At 37.7% G+C, this 10,522-nt stretch overlaps 1 protein-coding gene across 1 annotated transcript in view; it reads left to right on the top strand.

Annotated features, from left to right (window-relative positions):
• Positions 1–3,729: 3,729 nt before the first annotated feature.
• Positions 3,730–10,522, top strand: part of LOC109113774 (homeobox protein Hox-C10a-like) — a 50,639-nt gene continuing 43,846 nt past the window's right edge. The window contains exon 1 of the mRNA XM_042751275.1: positions 3,730–4,192. The gene's annotated coding sequence lies outside the window, so the exon portion shown is untranslated. The remainder of the gene's footprint in view (positions 4,193–10,522) is intronic.

The following is a 10,522-nucleotide window of genomic DNA, read 5'->3' as shown; positions in this document are numbered from 1 at the left end:
CAAAGCACCACAACGATACGCATTCCCCAGCTGGAGAGAGGCCATGATGTCTTGAAGTGTGCATGTGAATGGGCACCATTTTGGCTCTATGAGTGTGCGTGTGTGTGTTTGCAAAGGCCCAGCGTTAAGGGGGAAGGGAGAGCCCGTGAGGACCCTGAGGATTCCTGCTAATGTTTTAGTCATTCGCTAGCTCCTGGGCTTGCAGACACATAGGGTGCAAAAAGCATTTGAGCACCCGTGATGATTTACCATTTATTTGGACATCTGCACAGAGCTTTTGCACCTCCAGCAATGTCTTGCTTTCCTCATATTTACGCACAAGCGCAAAACCTGACCTCTGCTCGTTGTTGCATGCCCCCCACCCCCTCCCCCCCTTTCAGCTGATTCACCAGCAAAGTATCTGCACGCACAGTCATCTCACCTGCCTGGTCATAGCACTCTAAATCACGTCCTCTTCAGATCACACCTAACTCATGCAGCGAGTGCTCTCTGGCCTCGCTAAAATCTGCTGCCCTGCTGACACCCAGCACATCTTTACCAGCTGGGCTCATCAATCCTACTGACAGCTGCCTGGTACTGTGCACAGAGCTGGATGGCATCCAGAAAAGGAAACCAGTTTCTCTCTCTCTCTCCATCTCTCTCGCTGACATGACATCCACACCCTGCACAGAAAATACCCGTCCACGACTCCATTCTGGTAAATATGGAGGCATATTTGACATTTGCCCCCAGAAGCGGTAGCAAAGTAATTTGTTGCACTTTTCTGTCACGCTAGGCCACAGCTGCCGAGAGTCTAAGAGTGGGAGAGGGGATGGCCGTCAATGACAGGTCTGAGTGCTGTGGGTGGGACTGCCTGTGTGGCATGTGTGTTGAAAGGATGGCCAGAGGCCTTCTGTCTTTTCAAAAAATATGGTGTTATTAGCCCCCGTCTGTCCATAAGAGACGCACACACACACTCGTGCGCAAACACAGCAGGCAAGACATAATTAGCAGAGGAGCAGACAGACAGGATAATTGGTGGACGCTATATGTTCACAGCTCTGGTTCAAGTAGGGCTTGCCACAGAGTGCTTTACACCTCAAGAGGACAAATAGCTTGAGGAAGCAAAGTACGGATGGATTTATTGGTCACCTCTGAGTCTTTTGTTTTGAAAGGCCGACAATAAATCAGAATGTCAGCTTTAAAGAATGGAATGACTTTCACAATGTTCGACACTTTTGAAGAGTCGATTTGAAGATTTATTTATTTTTTATCTGCTGTTGCTATTTTTGAAACAGCAAGTCTTCAAAAGAGCAAAAAAGGGAGGAAACGGACTTGCACTGGCACCCTAAGCCTAGAACGGCACTTCTGATGTGTTCTTGGAAAGGCGTCAGTAGCAAAAGCGGTTTTGAGATCGTTCGCTCTGCACCACACGCACTAGAACATTCTGACCACAGTCAAAAAATCAATGGTACACAAACACATGACCACTAAATTCCTTCCAGTCTTTTAGGTTTAACAATATCCATAGTGTTTTTCTGCAGTGAAAATGTGCATGTCGTTTTCAACTGAGGAAGAAAGGTAGCACGGGGGGAGGTGAAGGTAGCTCAGAGGGAGGGAGGGAAGGAGGGAGGAGAAAAAGAGAGAGGGGAAAGAGAAGCCGTGGGGGATGCTGCGTTTGGACATGACATTGTAAAACCTGAAGGCCTTTTATGACTTTTAGTGCCAAGGAGAATATACCACAACAAGAAGATCTCGGCTCACGTCGCAAACCTGTCTTTCTGCCTCTCTTTATCTGTCTGTCTCTCCGTCGATCTTTCTTTTTGTCTGCAGATACAAAAACTTGAGAATGGTGGATGATGTAATTAATTTCATGTGGTTTTCAGGCTCTGTTGGCATACAAATGTAGCAGCATGTTGTTTGAGACATGTTTACAGCCAAACATTATGTCTTCCTATAAAAGTGTTTTGTGATAAAAGAACACTGGTAACTGTGGGACAATGATTAACATCACAAGGATGGGAGAGGAAGTATGAAGTGAAACTGGATCTGATCCAGTTTTGAGTCATGTGGGATTTTGATTGCCATCATATTTTATAACTAATCTGTCTGTGGAAAAAAGAAAAAAAAACATCAGTTTGCTGTGGTGATATTAATGAACATCTCAACTATTGTGCTTTCACTAGAATGTTGCTGTGAAAACCTGAGAGAACATACCTGAATAATGGATTATTAAGTGAGGCTTATAAATTATATCAGTAGACACATTATATAATGTCCAAGTTCTTGAGGAACAGCTCAGATTTGGCTGGAATGAAGAGAGCATTTATGGCGCAGTGAATAGGGAGCATGCGTTTGCTTCCTGCTTGGCTGGTCCTTTCCTCTGGCTTCGAACTGGCTCGATCCAAAGGGCAAGACCTTGGTTTTGGCCCTCGCTGCTGTCTGTTTACCACCCCTCCTCATAAACCGCCACGCCGTGCCATCCAAACACCCCTCAGGTACTCATTCAGCCTGCAGCGAGTCTCAGCCAGTCAGCACAGTAAACACCCAGATGTCACCTGAGAACAGCAAGCCAACAGGAAAAACCATTAAGACAAGTGGACTGTACCGCATGGACCGACAGACAGGACTATGAGTGGTGGAAAAGTAAATGAACTGGATTATGTAATGCTTTTGAGTGATTAAATGTGAACCAAATACTCTTTGTATATTTAGAATACCTCTTTAAAGACATAACATGTGTTTATGGCAAATTGGTCTGTTGCAAGCAATAAAAAAAAATAATACAAAATCATTACAACACAGCATTGCTTTAAAGAAATGTTATATATTGTGATTATTAAATAGTATTGTATTATGCATAATATTGTAACGTATAAAATTGGGCCTATAATATTAGGCTATATTTTTAGAATTTGTATAGCATAAAAATATGGAATGTATAAATCATATTTGATTACTGATGTAAGCAGGCATTCCCTTTTCCTTCAAATAAAGTCTTGCAAGCGAGCCAAAATGAATTCTTGTGTTTTATTTCTTCGAAACTGTGATCGATTAGTTTGCCTCTGTGTGAGTATGAAGGCTTCATTTTGTATGAGCCAGCTCGAATTCTATACATTTTAGCTAGAAAAATCTCACAGATTATTTTCTATATTTCTCCATAGACGTTTTAAAAAATTAAACAATAAAAAGTTCTAAGCCTTTAACCAAACCAACATGTTAAGATCAATCGCTAAACTAAAACATTTGCTTCTGAAGGGCTGTTTGTCGGAATGTTTTTATGAGTCGGTAGATTAAGACTTACATATTTTACGAGGTGGCTAATTCGTACGAATTCGTACGACCACACTCGTACAAATTCATACGAGTTTTGCCAAATCGTACGTATTTTACGAGTTGCACATTCGTATGAATTTGTACGAATTACCTACACCAACCCCCGCCCCTAAACCTACCCATCACTGGGGTCTAGACAAATCGTATGAAATCGTATGAGTGAGGTCGTACAAATTCGTACGAATTAGCCACCTCGTAAAAACGTACGAATTGGTTGTGAGATAGCGTTGTTGCTTCTGAAGGGCTGTTTGTCGGAAATGCGTAATTCCGAAATGACTTGAAAACCGAATTACTTAGAGCCACTTCTTGTAGTTTTTATTTACATGCACAAAAAAAAAAAAATAAATAAATAAAAAAAAATCCAAGAAATGTTTTATTTAACAGGGTTTCACCTGTCTTGGCCATTAAATTACAACACACATGCGCACGAGACACGCTCAGAGAATAAATCGACAGGACGCCAATACAATTACAAATAGTCGTTGTAAAATAGAGCTTATGAATTCACTGATAGACGTGCATTTAGTAAAGTGATAACTCGTTCACAAAACAGCCAAGACGTCTCTGATAAAAGTTGTAAAGACAAGTGAAGAAATTAGTGTTGGTTTGGTGTGATAATTTTCTTAAACCCAAAAGTAATACACCAGTTATTTACGTATATGCACACTATTATTATTGGACACTCTGATAATTACGAAAATAATATTCGATGCCATGAAATCGGGTTACTCCCTTGACTAGTCAGAAACGTTCATTTCAGCGGCCTAGAAATATGTGAACTCAATTGATTTGGGAATTGATGTCCAACTGATGTGGAATTAGCAGCTTTCCAAGAGGGTCGACAAAGCATTTATGACTCTGCAACTCTTCTTAAATGGTAAGCTAAATGTTTATGTTTTTGGCCGCTGCACCGAAATTGTGATTGAGGCTTCAAAATAGTTCGATCCTTATGGAGCCCCGCACGTGGCATGCAGGAAAAAATAGTAGTGTAAATCTTGTGCACGTTTTACAATTTCGTTCCCTCGATTTATAAATTAATTTCGAGGGAACGAATTAGTAAATTGTGCGCACGATTTCGCGCATCGAGGGAACGATTTAGTAAATCGTGCTCACGATTTGTTTTTTTTTTTTTTTTTTTTCTTTCATGTCGTGCGGGGCTTCGTAGATCCTCGAGTTATGTCCTCATTCTTTTCATTAGGAATGATCATTTCAAAAATGATTTGAGAAAATTATTGGATTTTCACTACAGTTCAGTTCCTTTTAGGTCTCTTGTGTAAGTTATTGCATTGATGTTGTTACATTTTCAACTAATTCCAAAGGGCTGCTAAAAAGGTATCAACACTTTATCATATTACACTGAAACTCAATTTTACATTTATATTTAATCACTTTTAAATGAGAATTAATTTTATTTTATTGGACTGTAGTCCTTTGTCATGAGCAATACATTAAAGTTAATGTGTCTTGACATATAATTATATAAAAGAAATTAGACTTTTCTGACACTGGTAGCCATTCACCTTGTTATGGTTCACCCTCTGGACATTAGGGAAACTTACTGAACTTGAGAAGAGGAAGCAGATTAGAAAAATTAGAAGGCAGGCAATTGTAGGAATTATTATGCTTTTTTGTCTTTTTGTTATGCTTCAATGTATTTGTATGGTATTTTTAATATTTGAACACTGAATTAAATTCACCATTAAATGTCTCAAATTCATTATTTGTTTCAGATTAACTATCGGCCCCGTGATATTTCAACATATAGTACTATAAAGAGCTTCATGAACCCATATGGTATAAGTACCATCCCAAATATAGGTGTTGTTGTGTGTGAATGACTGCATTGATCCATTATAGAATAATTTTCATGCATGTTCATACTCAGCCATTTTAGGTCTGTTCTCTTTCTTTGCTTTGTATGTGAGTGGAAAGGCAATAAATGCAAGCCATTGCATGTGGCTTTGTAACAGACGCTGTCCAAATCCAAATGTTTTAGTCTACAAGTGGGAGTCAAGACTTAGCCAAGAGACACAGATAGTGACAAACGCTCCCTGGTTATTTAATTAGAGGCGGCTCTAATGTTTTCCATGTTTCTCAGGAGTGACTGGTGTACTGTAGGGAGGGGGAGCAGTGACATCAGTGACTTTAACTGAAACCAGATGGAGACAAATTAACAAAAGGGCAATGCTGTAATGGAAACTGAATCAGCACTCACATACAGGTGTCAAAAGATAGAGGAACAATACCTATTCATAACTGAGGGGAGATAGATCACACCAGGTTGCCTCTAGTGGACCTGGTTCAAGAAAGACATTTTTTCTCCAATGGGTCATGACTGGAGACCAGGAGCTTAGCTGGAGTACTTCAGCAGTGTGGCTTGGATTTGAGGCCTGGCCTTCACCACTAAAGGCACAAACCAAGCTGAATTTTCCAAAAGCTTGCTGTGTACTGTTTTGCATGACAACGAAGCCTTTTGTCATTAGCATTTTTTTTTACTGTTGAATGGAATAACAATTGATGTTTGGTATAGTCGTGACAGGAGACTATAAAGGAGCGGGTCAGACATGGTTGCGTGTTGTGATTCATGTAGAAACTAGTGGTTTCTGGGAAGGATGATGATAAGTGTAGACTGATTAACACTACAGACTGATGTTGCCCTAGTCTGCGGTGAACGCTGTTGTCAGATGCAATTCAGTGTTGTCATATTAAATGCTTAGCTTGCCTAATAGCTGTGCATTAGTGAAAAATCTGATGCATGTCTTAAAAGGGTTAGTTCACCCAAAAATGAAAAATCTGTCAATAATTACTCACTCTCGTGTCATTCCAAAGGCGTAAGACCTTTGTTCATCTTCAGAACACAAATTGAGATATTTTTTGATGAAATCTGAGAGCTCTCTGACCCTGCATAGACTGCAACACAACTGAAATGTTCCCAGACCCAGAAAAGTAGTAAGGACATTGATAAAACAGTCCATGAAACATCAGTAGCTCAACTTCAGTTTTGCAAAGCTACGAGAATACTTTTTGTACGCAAAGAAAACAAAAATAACATAATTTATTCAATAATTCTTGTCGCTGAGTTAACATCTTCCGCCGGAATTTTCGAGAGTACCACGATTCATGTGCACGCTTTCCCCAGAATGTAATCAACATAATCACCATTGTTTAGGTTCAGCAAAAAGCATGCGCATGCTCTCAGTTTTCATCTTAATTAGTGTTCCGAAGATGAAGGAAGGTCTTAAGGGTTTAGAACGACATGAGGAAAAGTAATTAATGACAGAATTTTCATTTTTGGGTGAACTAAGCCTTTAAGGCAAGACAAGGGTAAATAGGTTAAAAATGTAACTAATAGTTATAACCAAACTTCCCCAGTTAATCTAAGTACATTAAGACAATTGAATGTTGTATTACAAGTGTTCTGAAATGTTATATGTAAATATGCAAATGAGACATTATCTAATTTTATATGCACTAATTTGCATACATTTCCAGAACAGAAATCTGAACATTGGATGAAGCCAAAGTAAAAGATATTGTTGCATTTTGATTAAACTTGGCATTGAAATCTACAAATGCAAATAGAGTCATAGAATAAACACTTAAATGTGTATTTTGGATGTTTTCTATCCACTCGTTTGAAAGCAAAATGGTCCAAAATCTTGTGCATGGAAGAGAAAAAATTGTCTTGCCATTAGAAGACATTGGGGGGGGGGGGCATTAACGTCTTTCCATTATTTGCTCTGATAAGAATGCCTATAAATGCATTTTCTAGGTTCATATCCACATATTCAGTGTACTTTATAAATATCCTGGAGAGGTGAAGTCATCCACTGATTTTGCATAGCTTGTGATTTAATATTTATTTGAAGGACAAATGGTGCAAATTAGAATAGAATTTTATATAGAGTGATGTTAGGAATGCTGACATAAAACTTGGGAAAAATAAGTGGTGGTGCTGTTTAATTCAGATGCTCTACAAATTGAAAAAAAAAATCATATTTTTTAGATACGAAGTAAAGGCCATAGTAACAGAGGTGTGTTTTTAATGTATTAACTATTGTTTTCATCTTTAGTATATTGACTCCTTGATGAGATCATCATAACTAGATCACCTTTTTCTGTTATTGTGCAAATTAACAATATTCTATGGTTAGTATGATATACAGGCTTATGGTGTAATGGAATACTTGTAAACTTCACCATTGCATGAAGTCTCCCCTCTAGCTCTAATTTCAAGGACACGTCATCGGAAAAGAATGATAGAAATCAACCAAACTGGCATATGAGAGAGGTTTCTGACAGATTGAGTCCTGTATCTTTGTCACCACATTAAAAGTTTAGGTTTACTTTGTGTTTCTTTGTGATACATACTGTATCTGTATGCAGTGATGCCAAGAACCCCAGTAAAAAATACTGTTTGTAGAGCTGTTTGGTTATCACACTTTTTGTTTAAAGGCACATTTATTGTTTTCCCTGGTCATTTATTTCACTTTTTATAGATATAAAATATCTATAAAAATATAAATCCTATAAAGAAGCAAGTAAGGTGCATTAATACAATGCCATTAAAAACATTGCTCCACAATGTAGTTACTATCGGAAAAGGGGTATGTGCCACCAGAATACCAGTGCCTTCATTACCCACATGCATGACCCAGATGTCAGAGATGCAATCAACACAGACTATTTCAATTTGACACCAAATAATTAATTGCTTGTCATGTTGCTAGAAATAAAGAACAAAACAGGTCTTATTAATGTATACCATCTTCCCATATAAGTTCTCTATTGTATGTAGTAATGTCTAATTTATTCAGAATTCAACTCCAGGATCACCTGAAGGAATACTGGTTAAAATTATTTGTAAGTTGGGAACACAAAATGATGAAGCCTTCTACAGCCACAAACTGAGCTACGATGTTTCTGCAGTGTTTGAATTGATTTTATTCCTTTTCTTTTAAACATGGTAGATGAGGCTGAAGTTTGGATATTTTATATTCAGCTATTTTCCCCCAGCAGGCAACCTCATCTTTTGCTGCAAGGCATGTTGATTTTTTTTCCCTTGCAAATGTGTTTGAATTTTTGGTATTTTTCAAAATAATGCAAATGTGTGGCTAATATTAACAGGATTACATGAGTTGCTATATTTATTGCTGATTTATTGCACATTTTCTTGAAGTTTTAGTGTGTAATTGTTTTTCAGCCTTAAAATATATTCTCTTATCCCAACTCAAATGCAGAATCAACAGTAAGTAATTCATTCGTAGGTTTTATTCTGCCCAAAAAGTACAAACATTGTGGTTTGGTAGCCCTATCAAAACAATGGTGTTTGTTTAAGCATCCAACCTGTCTGACACAGCAACATTCATTTAACCAATGACAGTATTTTTTTTTTTCATTCCAATTGACACCAGTTGCACACACCTCAGTATAGCATAGTAACTGGAGTGAGCTAGTTTTATGCAAACCACTGTTAGTCTTTGTAGGCTTGGTGCACATTACCAAAGATCAAGGTTTGGCTGGTTAGCATAGTGCCTGGTTATTGTATGATTGTTTTTGTAGGGCTCTTAAAATGTGAAATTGACTTTTTTCCTTGTCTGCTGCCCTTCACATCACAGCTCAGCATAGTTGCTAAAGGGCTTGAGACCAAGTGCATATGGTGGCCTCAGCCAATCTGCGTTGTCATTACATTATTATCTTGCAGCTCCAGATTTAGTCACATCGTATTATAGCTCAGGAACTTCTGTAGTCCCATGTACCAAGATGGCGGATTTTAAGTTGCATGCTTCCTGCCACTGAAATGAATAGGAATGCTAACAAATTCCCTACACTGAAAAAAAGTTTTGTTTCATTCATCCAATTAAAAATATTTAGGGTAATGAATTCACATCTATATTTTTTAACTTGAGCCAATGAAAAATAAATAACTTTGCATAAGGGTTTTAGACCACCTTGCATATTATACCAACCAGTTTATCACTCTTGGTCAACTGGCTATGATAGTGCTTTTATCCTGTAATGTTACAAAGCATTTTTTTTTAATTATCAATATGAAATGACTTGCTGAATTCCATGTCAAAACTATCCATCACAGTAAAATAAAATACACTTGGAGCCACAATTATTTGGACTATTGTATTATTGGAACTATTTAACTGCTTATAAAATGCTCTTTTTCACAAAATATGCTATTAGTTAGTGCTTTTGCTTATACTTTGCCAAATTGATGACAAAGACTTAAGGGTAGCCAAACCATTACTGTAAACAAGTGCAAGCTTTCTGCTTTTTATTTAATTTTTTTTAATGTTTATGTTTTAAATGTTTGGGATGTACTACAATTGTAATGCAGTTCAAATTGAGAATCGCAGACAACCCCAATTCAAAAAGCAAATTCTTGTCTTTACATGATAAGGGTAAATGTGTGAGGAATTTGAACACTGGCCTGGTGCAAGAACACCTTATGCATCCAAGGAATAAGCATCTAGTGATTTGTTGTTAAGTTTGTTAGAAATTACAAGATTAAAGCACTGCTGTTGACTTGGTGTTTTGGTTCAGTTATATTGTGATTTAAAAACAATACAGAAACATGAGATTCCTTTGTTTATTATTATTATTACTTTTATTTGAATATTAATAATAATTATGTTGTTGCCTATTCATTTTGGTCTCCCAATATATATGTATTACTGGTATTGTAGCTTGCTAAATGTAGATATTAATTTAATGACCATCATTCAAATTGTAAGTGGATTGTTCATGGCAGGCACATCTTCCTGTTGTTCTCCATCCATACATTGGGACATTCAATTATTGTGTCAGACTCAAAAGTGAGCTTGAACACCCAGCAATAGCGATCTATGATCACTGTAAGATGTCTGTGTTGTGGAGTTTCGTCCAACACTATGCTAAACCCCACCAGCTGATTTTCTGATTTTACTGCTGACCACAATGAACCTTCACCGAGCCCTGCAGCTCCATTTCTTATGAAATGTCCACTTATTCACCGTCATCTCAGTATTTAGTGGTGAAGGACACTGTGTAGGAAAAAATGTTTGGAAAATTTTTAGTACTCAGATTTCCTCTGAAAGTCGTCCAGTATGTCACAGACTTGAAGCAAATAAGGAACAGGGACTGTACCAAAACATTCTGCATGAACTCTACAAGCATTCGTATATGAGGCTGTATTAAGTTAGTTTATTTTGCCAGG

Source organism: Cyprinus carpio, chromosome B23 (genome assembly GCF_018340385.1).
Source record: "Cyprinus carpio isolate SPL01 chromosome B23, ASM1834038v1, whole genome shotgun sequence".
Classification (NCBI taxonomy): domain Eukaryota; kingdom Metazoa; phylum Chordata; class Actinopteri; order Cypriniformes; family Cyprinidae; genus Cyprinus; species Cyprinus carpio.
Note: the sequence above shows the minus strand (reverse complement) of the source record. Positions and strands in the feature narration are given on the sequence as shown.